The sequence below is a fragment of the Megalobrama amblycephala genome, linkage group LG19 (genome assembly GCF_018812025.1).
Source record: "Megalobrama amblycephala isolate DHTTF-2021 linkage group LG19, ASM1881202v1, whole genome shotgun sequence".
Classification (NCBI taxonomy): domain Eukaryota; kingdom Metazoa; phylum Chordata; class Actinopteri; order Cypriniformes; family Xenocyprididae; genus Megalobrama; species Megalobrama amblycephala.
Genome location: NC_063062.1, coordinates 7,119,834 through 7,140,956, shown reverse-complemented (window position 1 = coordinate 7,140,956; position 21,123 = coordinate 7,119,834).

The following is a 21,123-nucleotide window of genomic DNA, read 5'->3' as shown; positions in this document are numbered from 1 at the left end:
ACGGAAAGTATTCAGACCCCCTTAAATTTTTCACTCTTTGTTATATTGCAGCCATTTGCTAAAATCATTTAAGTTCATTTTTTTCCCCTCATTAATGTACACACAGAACCCCATATTGACAGAAAAACACAGAATTGTTGACATTTTTGCAGATTTATTAAAAAAGAAAAACTGAAATATCACATGGTCCTAAGTATTCAGACCCTTTGCTCAGTATTTAGTAGAAGCACCCTTTTGATCTAATACAGCCATGAGTCTTTTTGGGAAAGATGCAACAAGTTTTTCACACCTGGATTTGGGGATCCTCTGCCATTCCTCTTTGCAGATCCTCTCCAGTTCTGTCAGGTTAGATGGTAAACGTTGGTGGACAGCCATTTTTAGGTCTCTCCAGAGATGCTCAATTGGGTTTAAGTCAGGGCTCTGGCTGGGCCATTCAAGAACAGTCACGGAGTTGTTGTGAAGCCACTTATTTTAGCTGCGTGCTTAGAGTCATTGTCTTGTTGGAAGGTAAACCTTCGGCCCAGTCTGAGGTCCTGAGCACTCTGGAGAAGGTTTTCATCCAGGATATCCCTGTACTTGGCCGCATTCATCTTTCCCTCGATTGCAACCAGTCATCCTGTCCCTGCAGCTGAACCCCCACAGCATGATGCTGCCACCACCATGCTTCACTGTTGGGACTGTATTGGACAGGTGATGAGCAGTGCCTGGTTTTCTCCACACATACCGTTTAGAATTAAGGCCAAAAAGTTCTATCTTGGTCTCATCACACCAGAGAATCTTAATTCTCACCATCTTGGAGTCCTTCAGGTGTTTTTTAGCAAACTCCATGCGGGCTTTCATGTGTCTTGCACTGAGGAGAGGCTTCCGTCGGGCCACTCTGCCATAAAGCCCCGACTTGTGGAGGGCTGCAGTGATGGTTGACTTTCTACAACTTTCTCCCATCTCCTGACTGCATCTCTGGAGCTCAGCCACAGTGATCTTTGGGTTCTTCTTTACCTCTCTCACCAAGGCTCTTCTCCCCCGATAGCTCAGTTTGGCCGGATGGCCAGCTCTAGGAATGGTTCTGGTCGTCCCAAACGTCTTCCATTTAAGGATTATGGAGGCCACTGTGCTCTTAGGAACCTTAAGTGCAGCAGAAACTTTTTTGTAACCTTGGCCAGATCTGTGCCTTGCCACAATTCTGTCTCTGAGCTCTTCAGGCAGTTCCTTTGACCTCATGATTCTCATTTGCTCTGGCATGCACTGTGAGCTGTAAGGTCTTATATAGACAGGTGTGTGGCTTTCCTAATCAAGTCCAATCAGTATAATCAAACACAGCTGGACTCAAATGAAGGTGTAGAACCATCTCAAGGATGATCAGAAGAAATGGACAGATATGTATGTAAATATATATAAATATATGAGTGTCACAGCAAAGGGTCTGAATACTTAGGACCATGTGATATTTCAGTTTTTCTTTTTTAATAAATCTGCAAAAATGTCAACAATTCTGTGTTTTTCTGTCAATATGGGGTGTGTGTACATTAATGAGGAAAAAAATGAACTTAAATGATTTTAGCAAATGGCTGCAATATAACAAAGAGTGAAAAATTTAAGGGGGTCTGAATACGTTCCATACCCACTGTACCTTGTAACCAATCATGTCAACGTTCTGGCAGGCTTTAGCATATCGTTAACCATGACCGCTCTGAAGCAGGAGAGTCTAGAGAATATATCTCGATATATTTTTTCTGTTGATATAAAAAATCGGATAGATTTGGCAATATAGTGGGTGTATGATGTATATAACGACGTTATGATGAACTATATGCCTTTCTCCACTGCCGTTAAGGTGTTCAAAGCGTTTCTAAGGATACTGATTGTTAGAAGGCAGCTGTCTGACTCACGAACAGGAACACAGTTTGTGTAACATTAGCAACACATTATTAGCTGTTTGATAATGTGGATTAGCAAAAGGCTAATCATATTAATTACCGTTATGTGTCTGGCATTGTAAAAAGCGAAATTGTGCAGCATTTACCTCAATAAGTGAGCATGTGTGAGTGATTGGAGGCGGGGCTAATTAGCATATTCATAGACCCATGTATAATAAATGAGACAAAGGTGTAGAGTTACATTCAAGCTATTTTAAAGGTAGGAACACACCAAGCCAACGCCAACGAACTAGTGGCGACGAAGGCAGACTGTGGGGTTGGCTCACGTCGGCAGCGTCTGGGTCTAAAGTTGCCCTGACACACCAAACCGACGCTCCACAGCCGACGGCCAAGTAGCACATCCGTTCTGCGCCTGCGTAAGATGAAATGCCTTTCCGTACCAGCAGGTGGCAGTAGCTGAACAGCCAATCATAATAATCAGATGGCCCAATATTGCTTTAATTTATAATTTAAAGAAAGAAGCTGTTAATACTGAGTGCGTCTCAGACACAGTTATGTCACAGGCACAAAATTACAGCAGAATAAATCATTGTGAATCTCCAAGAAACACAATATAAGTGCTTTGTTGAATAAAGCAATTGATGTTTTCGAAGCAATTGATGGTAAAATTTTGGAAGAAACAGTACAGCACCTTAAAATATCAACCTGCGCCCTTGACACACTTCCCACATCTTTTTTCAAAAGTGTGTTTAACTGTTTAGAAGCAGATCTCCTAGAAGTGGTAAATGCCTCACTTCTCTCTGGGACTTTTCCAAAATCCCTGAAAACTGCAGTTGTCAAGCCCCTCCTGAAAAAGAGCAATCTGGATAACACCATATTGAGCAACTACAGGCCAATCTCAAATCTTCCTTTCATGGGCAAGATCATTGAAAAAGTTGTTTTCAATCAGCTGAACAAGTTCTTAAGCTTGAATGGATACTTTGACAACTTTCAATCTGGTTTCCGACCGCATCACAGCACAGAGACAGCACTCATAAAGATACTAAATGATATTCGCCTTAACAGATTCAGGTAAATTATCAGTGCTGGTTCTACTCGATCTCAGTGCTGCGTTTGACACTGTCGATCACAACATTCTTCTTGACAGGCTGGAAAACTGGGTTGGGCTTTCTGGGATGGTCCTTAAATGGTTCAGGTCATACTTAGAAGGGAGAGGTTATTATGTGAGTATCGGTGACCATAAGTCTGAGTGGACATCCATGACATGCGGAGTCCCTCAAGGTTCAATTCTTGCACCCCTCCTGTTCAACCTATATATGCTGCCACTGAGCCAAATAATGAGAAAGAACCAAATTGCATATCACAGCTATGCAGATGACACCAGATTTACCTAGCCCTATCACCTAACGACTACAGCCCCATTGACTCCCTGTGCCAATGCATTGATGAAATTAAAAATTGGATGTGTCTAAACTTGTACCTTCACTCTAGGGGTCAAACAACTAAAAATCAAGTCAGGAATCTTGGTGTGATTTTGGAGTCAGACCTGAGTTTCAGTAGCCATGTAAAGACAATAACTAAATCAGCATATTATCATCTCAAAAATATTGCAAGAATTAGATGCTTTGTCTCCAGTCAAGACTTAGAGAAACTTGTTCATGCTTTCATCACCAGCCGGGTGGATTATTGTAATGGGCTCCTCACTGGTCTTCCCAAAAAGACCATAAGACAGCTGCAGCTCGTACAGAACGCTGCTGCCAGGATTCTGAGCAGAACCCGAAAATATGAACACATCACACCAGTCCTCAGGTCCTTGCACTGGCTTCCAGTTGCATTTAGAATTGATTTTAAAGTACTGTTACTTGTTTATAAATCACTCAATGGTCTAGGACCTCAATACATTACAGATATGCTCATAGAATATAAACCTAACAGATCACTCAGATCATCAGGATCAAGTCATTTAGAAATACCAAGGGTTCACTCAAAGCAAGGAGAGTCTGCTTTTAGCTGTTACGCCAGCCGCAGCTGGAACCAGCTTCCAGAAGAGATCAGGTGTGCTCCAACAGTAGCCACATTCAAATCCAGACTCAAAACACATCTTTTTATCTATGCATTTGCTGATTGAGCACTGTGCTATGTCCGAACTGTTTGCACTTTATTTTATACGTATTATCTTTTTATTCTTTTAATTCCTTTTCCTGTTTTTATTTTCATTTTTAATGTATTTTATATCTTTTATGTATCATCTTGTTATTCTGACTTTTAATGCATTTTAAATATTGCTGTCTGGTTGAAAGAGCTGGGAGAATTAGGAAGAAAGTGATTAGGTTAAAATTTGGTAAATTTGGATAAGAGGACAAACCATGGGAAATTTAAGCTGTAGTGCATGGTTAAGATATCTCTGGATTACAGTCAGGACACTTTCCAAAGGGGGAAATTTCCAAAGGGGAAATTTGAACTGCGTTGCATAGATAAGATATCTCCGGAAGGGGGATTAGGGCTGTGTGGTGCAGTTTGAGGTGCCTTGGCAAAAGGGGAGATTGAAACTGTGTTTATCAGTTTGAAATGCCTTAACAGGTAGCAGTCCTGTAGTGTGAGGAAGATCCATTCTGATCTGCTCTGATGGATAGATCCGTTTAGATCCACTCTGATGGACAACAACAACAACAACAACAACAAACTCCCTGAGACTTCCTAGCTCTTCCATCCAGATAGCAAAATTCTCTGTTTTTACTGTTATTTCTATTCCTTATGTTCTATTTTTATTATTCTTTTTTATGTAAAGCACTTTGAATTACTATTGTGTATGAAATGTGCTATACAAATAAAATTGCCTTGCTTTGCCTAAACTCAGTTGACAGAATGGTTCAATTATTCACCCCAAAACTGAAATTAATCTGTTGGGTGAATAATTCAGTGATACAATATAATCAAATCAGAGGACTAAATGTATGAATTTACGACTACAACATATTCTTAGTTATTTATTTTTAAATATAATGTATTGGATTATTTTAAAGGGGTGGTTCACAGTTTTTTTTCTAAACTTGATTGTGTTTATGGGGCGTAGTTTAACTTAACTTTAGTCTTTATGCTTTGTTGAAAAAAAAAAAAAAAAACGCTGTATTTTTCAAATATTTTACCTTTATTCTACACCGCTGTTTCCATTGTCATTTGAACGGCCAGTTTGACTTCCTGATTCTACTCCCTCCAAAATATGCAATGTGCTCAGATTGGTTAGCTGGCCCAATGTATTGTGATTCGCTGAAGCGTCCGGAAACGTCACGCCCCTTACCATTAGTTGTTACATGTGCTTCGGTGGAAATGTAAATAATGGCGTCTATATTGTCATATCAAATTGAGCCCAAATCAGACCCAGATAGCAGTAATGATGAAGAGGGTCAAGCAGAACCTCTACAAGCATGGTTTTTAAAGGACGTTTATGAATGGTAAGTATTTCCGTTTGTATTTGTGTCAAAGTGTTTAGATATGCTGTCACCTGTGAATGTTACTGCTGTTTGTTAGCTTTTAATATACAGTTTTATCCTGATTGAAGCTTTACTGTAGCTAAATACATGACTGAGTAGTAGCCTTTTTGTAAAGGTATCATTTAATTTATAGCATGAACAACTGTTTGTCTATGAACATAGACGTTTGTTGGTGTTTGTTGGAGAAGTATGCAATAGAATTTAGCTAACTGGCTAGCGAAGTAAAAACGCATTGGTCTTTGTTTACGTCCTTGATGCAACCAAAAAAAATAGCAACATAATACATTTAAAAGACATATACAAACAATAAAACAAACTGCTTCATCTTTCAGTAATAGCCTTGGTGCAAATCCAGCATTGAACTCGTGTAGATTCTAGAAGCTGTCTTCCACGCCGCATCCAGTGTAGACAATATCACTGATTATAATGGGTTCTATTATCTATTGATAGTTCTCATGTGACGTCACGCTCTGAGGGGAACGCCTCCCTGGTGGGCAAAGCAATGCTTTCCTCCATTGCCTGCCAGTAGTTTTTACCAGGTTTGTAGTAAGATCTAATGCAGTAAGATAGAGATATTAAAAGACCAAATTCAATATACACCTTATTGATTATGCATACTTTGTACAGGCAAACAACTGAACACAGAATATTAATGTAACACAAAGTTTCTCGTTAAGCATTTTTTCCCATCGAAAACCATTATAAAGAAAAAGTGTTGCGTTCATATTCTGGGCTCCTGTATATAGTATGCTTCATCAAAAAGGGTTCAACTGAATTTGATCTTTTAATATCAATGTTTTATTACATTAAGGCACTTTAAGAGTGGGTTCAACTAGGATTCTTTAGCCTGGTGTCGGTTCACCCTCTGCCTATGCTGCTTGATCAGCCCTTTAACCCTTAAATGCATACCTAGGGTCTTTAGTGACCCGGGACGTCATTGACTACCCTCCTCCTCGTTCATTTTTTTAAAGTTAGACATCCACCTTCTTGGTATTCCTCAATCAATTCATTATAAAGAATATAACAAGAAAAAAATCATAAAATTATAAAAGAATGCCTATTTTTGTATTAATTTTTTGTAAAAATTGTATAGGGTCGCAAAGGACCCGAGGTGTGTGTGAGTGTACATATATTTTTTCTGCACAACAATAATTGAATCTTAGATGACAGAATAAGTGCAATTCACCTTTATTCCACAAGGTGGCAATGTTTGATGCACAATGTGATGACTCATTTAGACAGAAAACGAAATAATAAGAAAAACATTAAATGGCTCAGCGATTTACTGCAGAGCAAGTACTGAACGCAATCAAATATGACTGTAACTGTTACTGGATGGATCTGGTGAAGCTGTTCGAAAGAGATCGAAATATTGATTTTGAAGATGATGAAAATGATATAGTTCTGAGAATATGTTTGAGATCGCAAATGGGCTCATATTCATGATCTCAAACATAAAACTAGCCCATTATTTGCTGAATTTACTGGGAAATGAGCTCTGACGAGGACAGTGGTGATGGCATAAAACATCTCCTCAAACGGAGCCCTTTCAAGCTCCAAAAGGTAACAAAATATGATTTATTTTATTCTTCTGTAATTGTTACTTTAATATCAGAGGAGTTTTATATTATCACGACAGGTAGAGATCCTTCCGTGTTATATATAGATCCGGGTCGATAAAGACCCGAATATGTAAGAATGATTGGCGAAACAGTCATGCATTTAAGGGTTAATTCTGATGGTCTTTCTGCATAATTAATCTGTGTTTAAAATTAAGTGGTGCAACACAACTCGATTTAAAATAAAACCCAGATCAACAAATCCTTGTATTAGTGTTAAACTTTGCTTAATTTAATCCTTATTGGTGCAACCCACCCTAGTGTTTTTCACGTTAGCTTTTTTTAAAAAATCGTCCCGCTGTTTTTAGTGATTGAAATCACTGCAGGTGCTGTATATTGATCACAAGTGCCCAAAACTTGCATCTTGTTCACATATTTTTGTTTTGAAGATGGAAAATTGACAGACTTGTGCTGCAGTACAAGGCTGTTTTGCCCACTTCCATAATGCTGCGCGACATGGCCGCGCCCACTTTGTTGTTTGTTCCCATGGGCAGGGTTTATGTTAATTGCAGGATTTATGATGTCACCAACCCGGAAAGAAGCTTGTTGAAGTCCAAACCGGTCGTAATTGTAGGCATTAAACTGCCATAACCTTATAAGACATTGAACCATATGCATTGAACTTTCAGCGCTGTAACTTTGCAGATATTGTTTATGCTCAAGCAGCAACATTACACACTAACTAAAGTTAAAAAAAAGTGAAACCATCCCTTTACGGTTTGTACTCTCTTTGGACTTTATATCCTCCTCTTTTCAAAGCTTCACCCCCTCTGTACCCATGCAACTGTTATATTTAATAGATAACAGCCACGAGGAAGACCACAAGATCACATGTCTACAGTTAAAAACAGTTTCTTAACTTAGCCTTCAGCCACATAAGTGAAATTAGCGTGCCATTTCATTTCAAGGCAGAATGATTTCATGTAGGAACATGTGGTGATGGATTGGAGAACCTGGGTGGTGTTTTTGTCACTATGAGATTAGAAAGAGTGACATTTGTGATTGATAACATTTACTCCTTCATTACTCATTTATGGTTGAAGGCTTGGTAAGCTTGGAACCATGGGCTGTAAGTGTCTTAATTTCATATATTTTTTTTTTATTATTAACTTCCCATCAATGTTTAGAGATATAGAGTTTTCCCTGGCCAAAAAATAAGCAGACCTTTAGCAAGACCATTTTTAAAACTCAGAAGATAATGCTGAATTCAGTAGAGTAGCATTAAAAAAATTTCAATAACAGACTAATTATGGAGAAGGGTTCTGCATAATTAAAAAATGTCATTAGTGAGGCATTTATATGAAAGTGAAAGTCATTCATGCGCAAGAAGGTTGTAAGTCAACAGGCCGTAAACAGCCAATACCACGAAAATGGACATATAGTACCTTATATAGCTAATCATTTTACATTTTGATTTCAAACATCATGCATACCCAATAATAATGAACTCAAGTGAATAATTGCATTGCGACCTCCAACAAGTTGGAAAACTGAGGCCTTTTGGATGTCTTTCAATGATTAAACTCAAGATTGACTTTGACAAATCTGGACTGAATGAGTCACGGATGAATAACTTTAACATTTCCAGTCACATGATTTTGACTTTGGTAACCTTATCTGGGCAAAAAAAGAAGTTGTTTTGCAAGTTCCCTACTGAGCATCTATGGTCTCGAAGACGTGTGATGTGAAGTATGAATGAATTCTGTATTTGGAAAAGATCCACTAGTCTATATTATGCGAGTTGGCGTAAGTGTTTCATGCCCATAAAGCACAAAGTATCAGTATTTTACGCTTGAGTACCTGCACCTGCACATATTCACAGCACATCAGAAGTAGTTAAGGTTATTTCCAGCAGAGATGGAAATCTCAGATTACTCACAGAAGTGCGATAAAGAATGAACGGATGAACGGCATGAGCAACAGAAGAACGTAATACAAAATCTAACCCAGAACATCAGTGGAATAACAACAGAAGATTAGAGATAACCTTTCTCCAGGCTCATGTCTACATGAATTTATGTGTAAGGACATTCCAGGGCGTAAATGATTGCTTCCTCATGGTATCAGGTAAAAGATCCTACCTTTTGCAGGAGAATATCTTCAATTTCCCATCTGTTTATCCTGTATGAATGTAGGAATGTATGCATTTTTGTGGCTTTACTCTCAAACAGTCTTAGACAGAAGGGGGTCAATGACTGTCATTAAGAGGCTTGGATGGAGGCCTGTTCCCCACAACAGGCCAGTTCCAGCCGCCCACCATAGTTTCTCTCCGCATCCAATGGCTTTCCCACATCTGATTTACATAATCAAATAACCACGTTGCACAGTTTTTCCACACTCAAAACTCTCAAATCACTCAAATAAACCTTTCTTCCATACCCTCACATATTTTTTCCTCACATATCAGTCAAATATCCAAGTAGAGCATGTTTTCAAAGTCAACTGGCATTCACAACCCATTTTACTTCACAATGTGATACATTTCCGACTTAAACAGGACGTTCAATGAGAAAAAGTAAGGTGGGACTTGATTTAAACTGTCGGGAAATTATGGATCTTGAAAAGTGGATTTTACATACATGAATGATGGTTTGATTGAAAAATAAGAGGGATTGGTGATGTCAGCTGAAAAGGAAAGTTGTTTTCAGCCCAACAAACTGTCAAAAGTTTTTATGTTTTTTTTCTTTGGAATAATGTCCAGTGATGAATTGTGCACAGTAAGACCAGGAACATGTATATATGTAAGTAAATAAAGTATTTTTTTTGTTTTTAACATTGATGAGAGTATCTTCAGTCCATGCACTATGATGGTCTCCAAATGTATGGTTTAAGCAATTCTCTCTAATCCATCACACTTTAAAAATTTCCCCAGGTGTGATTCAGAAGGCATGCTGACATTTGACCTATCCATGTGCGCAGATGGCGCGCTGCAGAATGCCTTTCAGTCATTGGCCAGGCGCTCCTTCTGGTATCTAAAAGTGGGTCAACAGACTCACTGGTGTTGACCTTCAAGTCTAGGACCGAGAGAGGGTGGCTGCAAGACATTTGGAATAATTAAGTTATCTAAATTTCTATTTATAGGCTAGCATGGTTTATAGGTCGTTGTTTGTGGGAAAAATCAAACAGTTACAAAGCCATGAAATAGAAATGGGAGTTTTGTAGCTTTTACAGATTTTCAACTAGATTTGTATTGTTACAGTGTCGGTAGTATATGTAAATGAACAATGAGAACTCTATCTCTGTGTTGCCTGCACCCAGATATCCCTGTTTATTTTTCAGCAAACGTCTGCCAGATGATGCAAAATGCATAATCTTGTGTCACCTGCTGGATTTTGACAGCTCCAGGGCTTTTGTTAAACCTACAGAACGAACTACCACATTTTTGTATTCACACTCATGGACTGTCAGAACAACAGAGAGGTGGTGCCAAAATCAAAAGTGAATTATGTTAGTCAAAGTTTTTGGCAAAAAAGGAACACCATAGCTCTTCTGTTTTCCCTTGTCATGTAGCACCAATTTCAGATTTTAATATCTGTAAGGTTTGATCAACATATATGCTATTATATGGCTAAAATGAGAAAATATACACATTTATATTGTTCAGTATTTCTATTCTGGAAACAAAATATGCATATTAGCAATACATTCTGACAAACAATAAATAAGACAAGCACTTGCCCTTCAAACCAGTTCATGACACCATTTTATGTGGTCCTTAAAGTGGGCATGAAATGAAAATTCACCCTGTGTATTTTCTTAATGCATGTTAATGATCTTATTGTGAACAATTCATCTGTTTCATTTAAAAATAAATAATTTTTTTTGACCTCGCAATGCTTAATTCTTGTGAAAAAGACAGGTTTCTCTCTGGTGACATATGATTTATATTTTAAAATGTTTAAAATGTTTTAAAATGTTTTAAACTTTTTTTTGGGGGGGGGGGGGGGGGTTGGTTATGCAAATTTTAAGGGAACATTCCTTTTTATAATTTTCCAAACATTATGGGAAAAAATATTTTCAGAATGTTCATAGAGCCTTCATAAGTATAACATTTAAACAATAGAACAACATAAACGTCCAACTAATACATTGCAGGAAAAACATTTAGCTGAGCCTCATTAAATTAATTGATATTACAGCAATACACCTTTATGCAAATATATGTTAAGCTCCTCCTTTCCATAGAAAAAGCATTAACTTAATTAATGTACAGTTGTTTATTGGTGATGACAGGATCATTTCAAGCATGTTAATGGTGAACAATTGTCAACATTTCATAATACTCTCGTAGCCAAAAAACTTTTTTGATGATAAAAAATGATTGACAGCTTTGGTTGCTGCACATACCGCTCAGCAACAAGGATCAATCAAACCTTCCCATCAATCATTCCAGCATATCCAGGCTTTGGCCCCCTTTGAACTGTCGCTGACAACATGACAGACTCTTCAACAGAGCGTCTACAGAGGTATGAGGGATGTTTCTAGACTCAACCCCTTTTGATGAAGGTTTTTACAACCAGCAGTGGAGCAGCGCTGGTTCTGATGAGCAGCATGCCATCATAAAGCCAAGAAGCATGTGATGAGATTCCCAGCAGATTGAAGCTAATGTGTCTGGCAGAGGATCCACATGGAAAGCTGAATCATCCTCTAGACCACAGACAGAGCATTCAGGCGTACTACTGCTCTTTGTACGACACACGCACACTTGTCCGGACACAACTGATAGCAGAGCATATTTTGTTGGAACGCTTTACAGGATAAGATATAAACACTGACAGAAAACAAACAAGTCTGAAAGAATGTTAATTGAAAAATAAAAATCTGTCATCATTTACTCACTCTCATGTCATTTTAAACCCATATTAGAATCTTTCTTCTGTCAGACTCCCACATTAATTTCTGTTATTATTCCTATACTTTTAGTTTTTGATTATTGAATAAGGATTTTAAACAAACATTCTCCTTCAAACAGGCTTCACAAATGAATCATTCAGATATGAACCGGTTTGACCAAATTCATTATAAAAGAACTGACTCAAAAGAATTGGCTCATGAATCTATAATCACTATCCGGTTGTTAAGTCTGACGTCACGCGGCAGCGCTTCCGGGTCCTAACGTATCCCATACCACAAGAAAACAACAAATGATGCTAATATACATACATGATGTGGTGTAATACTACAAAAAATATATAATTATAACCTTTATCTCCATACCAAAATTCCAGATGGCCAGACAATGATTCATCTTTTATAAATTGTTAAAATATTAATATCTGTGACGCTGTGAGCATGGAGACTGTTGTGTACACTGTAAGAATTTAAAATGTTTAACTTTTTTTAAATGATTGATGTTTAAAATGAATAAATAGCACTCATAAACGGACGTCGATGGCATTCTCAAGTGAAACAGTAGAGGGTTGGACCCGGAAACGGCGTTCCTTACGTCACGACTTAACAAGCGGATAGCAAGCAAGTTTTACTCTACAGAAGAATATTTAGTTGCATAACTATGGGCATTCACTTTCGAAAAAAAAAAAAGAAAAAAGGAAAAAAAAAGGCTTTTCCATATCTTGAAGAGTGCTTTTCAATACATTTTAAATTGGATGGTGAATCGCACTAATATGCTCCAATAGGTAGTGATGGGCTGTTCATGAATATTTTTTTCATCGCATGTGTCACGTGACAACTTGAAGTCTCATTTATGGTTTTCATAATTTATCTGTAACTTTATAATGATTTCCTAATTTGGAATATGATCAAAGATTGCATATTTGGATGTGTTAGGGGAATTTGGCTGCTGCAAAAATTGTAGCTCAAATGAACAAAAAAAAACATTAATAAATATTTAATTTGCTAAACAAGATCCAAAGATTGAGTCTGTAAAACCCGATTAAAATGGTAACAACTCAAGTCAGCAAGAAATTGCGTAGTGAAGTATACACAACACAAATTATACGTAAGTTTAAAATATTCTGTCTGAGCCCCCAGCGTGAGTTTTTTTTTAAGGCGACCGTTATTTAGAACGTGTCACTTTATGGTTTCCATGGTGACGCCTCATTGTTTGTTACACCGCAGCACTGTATGAATGATGATCTGCTTTCATTTAATTTTTCCTTTTTTATTCAAAATATTTACAAATTTGTTAACTATAGCATGAAATATCTAATATTCCGATTGCCAAATATGTGCAAGTGGATGTGTTTTGGTGTTTAAACACCTTTATAACGAGCCATATGCGCTATGGGCGCCGCAACAGAGAATCGGATCTGTTGGATTTACAACCCGTGAATTTATCCACTTCTTCCGAAATACATGAAACTAAGTGAGTCGGTGAACTGGGGAAGAATAAAGTAAGCTATAAAGTTACTTTCACAATGTGTATCTGATATGAATAAAACGTGTCGTCTAATTATAATAGACTTCTATAGACATCATTGTGTATTTTACAACCTCTAAATATATTGTTTTGTTAGTACTCATGTGTATTTAAATGTCTGAAACCTAAAATAAACATTATTTGGTTGAAAACACTGCATATATGTAATATATGAAAAGTGCTGCGCGCGTCCGTCTCTGGTTTAGCGCCAGCCAAAGCGCGCACGCACATTCGAATTTGGCAGTTGATCACGCGATGCACTTAACGTTCTAATCACACCGGTGTGATCGTACGCTCCTGGGGCCAGCCAAGACTGATCACACCGGTGTGATCGTACCACAGTCTATGGATCTTACGCGTCAAAGGGTTAACGAGATCTTGTTTTATGTAGCAGATGGGTACCAACCATTATAATCACTGTCCCAGATCTTTTTTTGGATCTTTGAGAGAACAAAGACAATGTGATTCAAATCGTTCAGGAACTAAATTGCATACTTCCTAGTTCCTACAATATAGTAGACAAAAAAATAATATGTGAAAAGAGTAGTATTTCACATTATTCATAAAACACAAGACCTTGATGACCTACTACTTCCGGAAAGATTCTGAAGTGCGCAACCGATAGGCACTTTACTATCCCATGAAGCCACAGGAAAGGATTTGTGATGCTGGTAGGTCACATGACAATGAAAACATGGCAAATGTAGTGTGTCCGGATTACACACATTCATACAATATAGAATCATAGTGTACTTTTTTAATTGTCAAAAAGTAATTACTTAATCAAAAGAAGTACAGGCTCAGACAGTGTGCAATTTCAGACACAGCCGTAATGTTCTGTGACGAACAACAATTTGGCCTCCTTATCACCATCTGTGGTTGAAGCATAAAACTGCAAAAACACGAAACTACAGGTAACTTGCAATTACATTCAGAGTAATAATTTAGGCAACAAGGAAAAGTTCAGTAACTTCTACTTCAAAAGCAAACAAAAAAGCTTCATATCACAGAAGATATCACAGAATCAGAAAAGATTCAATGTATTAAACTTTGATGACTAGAGATCGATATTAACTGCAAGACACCCAGATATCTGGCTGTGAAAGTGAAATAGTGAAAGTAGTTTTGTTGTATTCAGTACACGGCTAATAAAGATGTGTTTGGGGAGTTTTTTAAAGGGCAAAAAGATAATGCATTATGCATTAGAGTGAATGTGGACTGAACTTTCATGGGGTAAAGAGTCCGGGAAGAGAGAGACAGCAGGTGTTGGCAGGTAATGGTGTGTTCTGTGAGCCGAGACCTTGAGATTAACCAGCCTGTGACGCTACAGCGACTTACAATGAAGTGCACAAATCACATGAATGGCAATTATCTGTCATGGAAATAGCCATTAACATGATTTGTGCACTTTATTTTAAGTCACTTTGGTCAGAAAGCATCTGCTAAGAACATAAATGTAAACTCATGCTGACCTCGCTGTATGTATAAAAGAAAGAAAAAGAGTGCCTAAAATTGCTTTTAGAAAACACATTATTGCACATTAAGGCTCTGTTTGCTGTCAACACTGATGCCTGAGATATAAGACAGCTCTTCACAGAGATGCTCAGGGTGTTTTTTTGGTTTTTTTTTTGGCAGTTTATCATGAAGAAATACAAGTCTAATGCAGAATTTAGCACCTCACAGAATTGCCTTTGGTAACTTACAACTTCCCGTCCTAAGACCCATTACATTAAAAGCATTACATGAGGAATAGTTTGCCAAGGGCATGTAGCATTTAAAAGCTTCCCTTTCCCACATAGGAAATAAAATCAGCCTTTTCCGAATACTTTCAGATAGTCATTTACGAGCTTTAAAATAACCAAACACCTGCACATCTGTAGTTTGCAGGTTGACTATTAATGATTTAAAGGTGCACTAAGTACTTTTTTGTTTATGCTTTGTTGGCCGAGTGAGAATTATACCTATTTTCAGGCATATTTGTCACCCCTTATGTTTTATTTATTCTGGCTGGTACCAAAAGTGTCTGATAAAAGGGAGGCTATTGAGATCAAATAAGTAGTATTCAGCTAATTATTTCAGGTCAATATTTGAGCTGCAACGAATGTTGCAGACAGTGCAAACCTGTGCTAAATTCAGAGTTTATTCATTAGATCTGTGATAACTAGGTTTTGTAAAGTTAGAAATTCATTTATAGTGTACAGGCAGACATGTAGAAAGCAAGAAAACTGTCTGAATTGTAATGAGTCCAGTCCTGAATACTAATGTGAGGAGTGACTCTGTTTTCTGCTGCAAGGCACCAACAATAGAACTGGCCCAGTTTACTGACTGCTGATTTACCACTGAGTGTGGACAAAATATACTCTCTCTCTCCTTCTCCTACTCTCTTTTTCTGTCTTTGCTCCCTTGATTCTCCGTCTTAAATATAAAAGCTTAAATGATACATTTTTACAACACAAAAATTGTGAGAAAATACTGCCAAACATGCTAAACTTTGCTGAATATAGTACAAGAAATAATTACGGCTTTCATAAGACATGCTCAGCTACAGTTTGGTTGGAAACTTGCGGACCAAGCACCATTACTATGACAACAATTGCCACATTCGCACTGTAGTAAAATGCTCCATATACATCTCCATATAGCTACAGAGAGGACTGTATTACTTGTGACCAGGGGCGAAGCACCAAATGTTGAGCCCCTGGGCACAGAATTATGTTCAGGTCCCCTAACCTATAGTTTGGGGGTGATTTATTTATGTTTATCAGTCCGGAAAAAAAAAATTCATGTGATTCATACCTTCATATTCCACATATTGCAAAAATATACAGAGCCTCATAAAATTTGGAGTTGCAAAAAATAAAGATATAAGAAACTGCAACATTACCCATTGTTTTAGCTGGATTGTAAGAATGATAATGTAAGCGATATATACAATACACACGCAAGTGAAAAATGAATGGCGTATAATGGTCTTGTGGTCAACTTCTTAACATACTACTTGGATAACAATGCATTTGGAAAGATTTGAATGGAAACAATATGATGAAAAACTGAATCTCTGGTTCAGATTTTTTTATCTGAGTCATGAAACATGAAAGAGTCCAACTGTGGCCTGCATATTTTCCCTGCATGCAAAAAATAAAACCTAAGGCACCACATGGACAATGTCTTCAACTCCAGAGGAGCTGCGTTTGTGCGCCGCTTGAGGTGCTTTAATTACATCCCACTGGTTACAGCACTGTCTGAGATTATAGAACCTCTCTGAGCCGTGGGTTCAGTATTGAGTCTGGGAAGTGATCTGTTTGTGTGTCGTGGGCTTTTATCTGGACGTCGGGTCAGCACAGTAGGCATATCAGCATAACACAGAGAGAGACAGATGTACAATGTGGGAGAAAAATATTTAGATTGGTCATATTGATTGATAATATTTTGACAGTCATCCAAAACACAATCTCTTTTTCCATAACCCAGAGCCATGTCTGTTTCCACTCAGCTGGACTAAAACATAAAGACCACTTTGAATTCTATACGGTAAACATCGCTGAAATATGCTTTTAGGTTACTTTGTGTTTGGGTTGCCACACAAACTATGCACACTGGCCACAAATTACATTTCACCGGTTACTTTTGACAAAAATATTGCACTGCTCTGACCACACCTTTGATAAGAAACCATTTTCAAATCTCGCTAAAATAAAGCCAAGAAACCATACTTGCACATGTGTAAACAAACCTGACCATCACAGTCAAACATGATACCCTGAACTTACAAACATTACACACAAACCATCAAATGTTATCGTTGTCTCATACATAAACTGCTAGCAATGAAAACAGGATGGAAAATGATTGGTTATCTGCATGTGAGAGGGACAAACAGCAGCGACTGAGCTGGAAATGGTTTTTCCATTGAGAGGTCACCCTGCTAGGCCACAGTTCACACCCTGTTAAAGAGGAAGATAAAGGTTTTACTTGACATATTTACACCAAGAACAGTTCTTTGCAAACTGGTTTTCCATGCATAATATCCTCAAACTGACTCCTGACCAATTCTAATGGTGTTGAACTGAAGTTAGATATGCATATTACATATTACATACACATTCCTCATTGTTGTTCCACAATTATTGACCTGTATAGACTTTATTTGACATTAGCTGATAAAGGGTACTGATGCTTTTATTATGTATGCAAGGATAAAAGTATGCAAGGATAAAAAAATTTCCTCTACTATCTGTACATGTTAGGGTGTGTTCACACTTGGCAGGTTTGGTTTGATAAAAGCGAACTTTGGTGCGATTGCTCTGTTAGTGCGGTTCATTTGAATAAGTGTGAACGGTGCCATTCGAACCTTGGTGCGCACCAAACAAGTGAACTCAAGACCCACCTTTTTCAAACTAATGGACCAAAGACATCTAAATGAACCAAAAACAGAATGTGATATCACAAGATGCAACCCTAAAAAGGACAAAATGCTCAAACATACCTAAGTTCTTCATGCAAAAGCTATGTTGCCCATTACAGTTCAGTACAGGCGTCGGAACCGCTGTGTATTTGCAGCACATCTTCATTTGTGTGTACAATGGATGAATTTAATGAGTATATTTACAAGCTTATTTAGCCCAGCACACAGTATTGTTTCAGTAAGTTCTGTCACAAAATATAAGTCATAAAAGCTGTTTTTTTTTTAATTTTTTATTATTGTATATCTTTAGGTTTACTGTTAAAAATGACAGTGTGACCGCTAAGCAAACCAGGACTAAAGGCCTGTTCACACCAAGAACAATAACTATAAAAGATAACGATAAAGATATAGTTCTAAAAATCATTCTAAATTTAAAGAATAGCACTGTCCCGATACAGAGAAACGTTATCTTTGGGATCACTTTCAGAACAATTTTTTCCAGTTGTTGAACAATAAAACACTGACAGCCAATCAGAATCCATTCTAATTTAAGGGCTCGAGCATTTAAAATGGCAGACACATTGCAGAGAAGTTAATTGACCCTACACAGTTATGGAGTTTGATTGACAAGCGATCTAACCAATCATAACGCCGAATCCTCCATTTTGTCCGACAAAGCAGTCAGGAGTTAGAAGATTATAGGACTTCACGCGGCCTCGTAATTCTTGTAGTTACGAGATTCTAGCTTGTAAAAAGCATTCACGTCCTCGTAGAGCTCGTAATTACAGCTTGTAAGCTGGGAGTTTTCTGAAAGCTCCCACATGTACCACGTGGCCACTGTACCACCTGACTGCTGTAGATTAATTTAGGCGTTGATAGTGGTGCCATGGAAACGCATAATTCCCAGTCCAAAGACCAAAAGGACGTGAACAGCTCCGAATATAACGTCACGTGTTGTCATTTCAAGAATCCGGTAAATATGAGGTGACGTGAACGCAGCATAACCTCAATGGACTTGAACTAGAAAAATGGTGTGTATTTAAATCTTTCCGCGTTTGAAACAACATTCCTACTCATGTTCATTCATGTTTATTTGATGCAATAAATTAACTAGTAGGAAGCGATGATCAGGTTCACAAGCCAGTTTGAGCTGAGGCACTATAGCAATCTGTCACGACACATTGAATTTCTTAAAAAAAAATACATAATTTGAAAGCTGGGACTTTGTTTAATATCATAAGCAACCTGCTCTGTCTTGTCTGTTGACGTGTTGTCAGTGTCCGTATTTTTCACTGCGTGTGGGTGACAGCGCAATGGCTTGTCAGGACAAAGCAACAGTATCTAAGGGGGGTGGGTCTTTGCGAAGGGTCAATTGCCGAGGTCCAGAAAAAGCTACCACAATATTGACTTTGTCAGCTAAATTCACTTTTAGAGTAGATCGATTACGCTAGCTATTCACTCGAAACATAGCATGCTGAGGACATCTGCTGGTTAAAGCTGTGTAAATGCAACAAGAACAGCAAAAACATGTTGTACACACTTTGAAACCACAGATAAACAGACCGTTATCATTCTTTGGTGAGTGGACACAATATAGTTATCGTTATAGTTATCTTTATAATTATCGATCTAGGAGTGAACGGGCCTTAAAGGTGCTACAGAGGATGTTTTGTTTTATACTTTTTTGCAATATTACTTGAAATTGTCTTTACTAACTGGTAAAACACTATTTATTAGGTGCACTGAAAGGAATAATATTAATATACATCATCTGTGGACAAGGTAGGGCCTTAAAAACATAAGCCAATCGATTGACCCTCTGGCTTGTCAATCACTGCCATGATGTTCCTTGTGACAGACGAGCGCGGCTGCGCGCTCCAGTAACTTTCCACACTCCACAGGCGCCGCATGCAATGTTTTTGTCAGGAGACAGGAGTAACAACTGCAGATTATGAGTTACTGCGGTGAGTCCGACATAATGAATCCACTAACACGACACAGCAAATGCCGGTGGTAAACACTCGTGTTCCAATACTCGTGCACGAGTTTTGGGAGGCGTTCCCTCGAAATGAGCTGTGAAGGAGGGGGGTTGTTCTTACGCATGCGCTCATTTCAAAAACTCACTAACAGTCTTTGGTTTCTCAGTCGATGAAAAGATCCTCTGTAGCACCTTTAAATGCATGCAATCTTTTTTGGTCCAGACAAAAACTAGCTATGAATAAACTCTTAGACTGCAAGTGTTTTGTGTATCAAAAACACCATGTAATAGCAAAATAACCTATGTAAGTGAATCAAACAGAATGTTTGAAGACTTGAATCACTATTGACTCTAATATAATCAGTGGTTATTGTTAACTAAACTATTAAAATAGTTTTCATTAATTGAAATAAAGGTGAAATAAATAAAATATAAATACTAGATGAAAAACAAACTTTAAAAAAAAACATTGTTTCAAACTTTTAAGTTTAATTTGAAGTACTAAATTGACTAAAACTGAAATAAAAAAATAAAATAAATTAAAGCAAAATAGAAAGATTAAAAAAAAAAAAAAAAAAAATGTGAAGCACATGGAAAAATCACTGAAAACTGCTAAATTAAAATATTAATAAATACTATAATAGTATATAAATAATGCTAAAATGCTGCTAAGCTAATGACAATATATGCAGTGTTGTCATATAAATTGTCAAATAAAGAATACAAAGACCACAGAAATATTGGGTCAAATGAGTAAATAATGACAGAACTTAAAGGTGCTACAGAGGATCTTTTCGTCGACTGAGAAACCAAAGACTGTTACTGAGTTTTTGAAATGAGCGTATGCATAAGAACAACCCCCTCCTTCACAGCTCATTTCGAGGGAACGCCTCCCAAAACTCGTGCACGAGTATTGGAACATGAAGTGTTTACCACCGGCATTTGCTGTGTCGTGTTAGTGGATTCATTATGTCGGACTCACCGCAGGTAACTCATAATCTGCAAGTTGTTACTCCTGTCTCCTGACAAAAACATTGCATGCGGTGCCTGTGGAGTGTGGAAAGTTACTGGAGCGCGCAGCCGTGCACGTCTCTCACAAGGAACGTAATGGCAGTGATTGACAAGCCAGTGATTGACAAGCCAGAGGGCCAATCGTTTACGCGATGATCGCGTAGCCACAGATGGTGATAGAGAAGCCAAAGTACTGTAGTGCGCCTTTAAATTTGAAAGTGCGAATTTATTAAAACCAATCATGAAGGACAAGAGATAAAAGCAAGATGAAAACATGACAAAACACCAGAGTATCTTTTCGCTGCTTCTTTTCGTATCCATCTGTTTCATCTTCATCTGTATGTATAGGCTATGTCTTAAAACTTA